Source organism: Colobus angolensis, unplaced genomic scaffold (assembly GCF_000951035.1).
Source record: "Colobus angolensis palliatus isolate OR3802 unplaced genomic scaffold, Cang.pa_1.0 Scaffold19, whole genome shotgun sequence".
NCBI classification, from domain to species: domain Eukaryota; kingdom Metazoa; phylum Chordata; class Mammalia; order Primates; family Cercopithecidae; genus Colobus; species Colobus angolensis.
Window position 1 is genome coordinate 2,872,430 of NW_012115043.1, and position 2,266 is coordinate 2,874,695.

General features: G+C 53.1%; 1 protein-coding gene across 1 annotated transcript in view; it reads right to left on the reverse strand.

The window, feature by feature from the left end:
• LOC105510661 (histone H1, gonadal-like) overlaps positions 1–2,266 on the reverse strand; it is a 46,641-nt gene that overhangs the window by 42,810 nt on the left and 1,565 nt on the right. The window lies entirely within an intron of this gene.

Genomic DNA, 2,266 nt, shown 5'->3' on the forward strand with positions numbered 1-2,266 from the left:
TAATACCAAAGGACCTTCTCAGCTGAAAGATTTCTTGATGCTGGTCACGGAAATTGCAGCTCGGAGAGCTTAGACTAGACTCCCTTCTGATGTGCAGGGCCCATGTTCTCAGATAATCACAAACAAGATCCTAAACATGTGTACCCCTCAGTTTAACTCTATTCTCCTCACCCAAGTTTCCATGCAACTTAAAGAGCAAATGAAGATGGTGTTTTTAAAGTGTCCTGGTGAGATGGGAAAGGGAGGGGGCTGATAATCCCACCGGACAGGGAGAATTCTCATATTGTTCATTCAGAAAGGCTCGGCCCCTGCCAGGTTGGACTCCCCTCCACTCAAGGGGCAGCAGCAGACTCCAGAAAGAAGGCAGATGTGTTTGCATTTAAGGGATTGGAGGATTAAATGAGCTAGAAAGGCTCCCTCCACACAGCCTCATCCTCTGATGGCTGGAAGCCCACCTCTGAGTGTTATTAAATCGATGATGACATCATGGGCACTGCATGCCCCTCCCTCTGGAGCCCAGCAGGCTTGCAAAGCCTGCAGAGGATAAGAAATTGGGGTCAGAGCGGAAAGCCTCAATCCTTCTTCTCTGGTGTATACCGAGATAGATGTGTAGATCAGATTCACCAGAATGAAGTCTGGGGCCTGGTCTGAGTGCTGTCCTTGGCTGACCCTTGGGCACACTACTTCAGCTCAGGGCCTAGGTTTTTCTCTGCTGCAAAACAGAGACATCACCTGCTCTCCTTATGAGCTGGTGTGGATCAAATGAAACAAAGAAAGCTTTAAAGCAAATGTGTTCTTCAGAGGGCTGGGGTGGGAATTGAGGTGTGGCCTGTGGGCTGCTAGAGCCCAGGATGGGGCTGATGGAAAATGACTCCCAGGCAGGCAGCCCTAGCCTCCCACAGCCAAGAAAAGACATGCAGGTTCTGACCAAAGGGGAAAGAAATAAACCCAATAAAAATCTCCCAAGAAGAAAGACAGGAAAGAAAACAGAATAGAAATAGGCATAACTCAGACCCCTCATGGTCTGGGAAGCACACCAAAGATACTGGCCAGGGGAAGGGCACATTGCATTTGCATCTGAGGCACATCCCTTCCATGAGGCATATCGCTTCTGCAGCGACTTGAGGGCTGGGTGAGAGGAGGCAGGACTGGAGACCTGCATATGTAGCGTGTGCCTGGTATAGCACGGGGATGGTGGGGGAGAATGGAGGGTAGTTGCAGTTGTTCTAGTGAGGGGGCTGGGCTGCTGACAGAGACCACGGAAGGAAAGAGTTTGTGACGTTGAGAGTGGTGTGGAAGGTAACCTTTCTGTGGAGGGAAACCTTAGGTCCCGAGAGGGGCTACTGTGAATAACTAGTCCACCAGTGCCGGGCTCTCTGCTAAGGGTTTAATTTAGTCATCACAACCCCAGTGTAGTAGATGCAATAGGCATCTTCTTGTTACAGATGAGTAAAATGAAGCTGAGAGGGGTTGAGCCATTTGCAAGGGTCACAGCTAGTTCAAAGCGGTACCACTAATGAAGTCCTGGCAATCTGCCCTGCAGGCGGTTCTCAGGTTTGACCCTTGGTTCTGTTTTTCATTTGAGGACGCTGTCCCCTTAGGTTCTGTCTGTCATGTATGCTCTGGTGACTCACGAGCCTCTCCGCTGGGTTAGTTCCCAGGTTTCGCCTCAGCTTCAGACCACCGGTCCAACAGCCTTCCTGACCCACCTCAAGCTTAATGCGTTTAAGGATGAATCTTTATTTACACGAAATCTGCTCCAGCCCACTTCCCGGGGGGTGCCTCCACTATCCACCCAGGGGCAGAATCCGGCCACTGCCTGAACTCTTCTCTCCTCACCCGCCACATCCAGGGACCCAGTCACCGTACCTCCCACACGACTCTAGATGTCACAAACTCGCTCTTTCCCACTATCACCGCCAGCAACCCATGCCCCTCACTAGAACATCTGCAACCCACGTGCTGCACCACGCGGGTGCTACACGTGCAGGTCTCCTGTCCTGCCTCCTCTCCTCCACCCGCAAGAACAAGGGAAATCCCACATCACCCTCTGCCCCCGGGTGCATGAGAGTCAGCTTAGTCTATCTCCAGGTCCCTACCCCGCCCCAGCCCCAGCCCAACACCCAGGCCTCAGTCACCCTAGGCAGAGATTCCCGTACCCAGGCAGGCAAGGGACCCCAAGACATCCCAGCCCGCTGGTGGTCACGCGCGCAGCCTGGACAGGCCATAAGCCACCGCCCCGCGAGGACGCCACACTCGCCGCGCC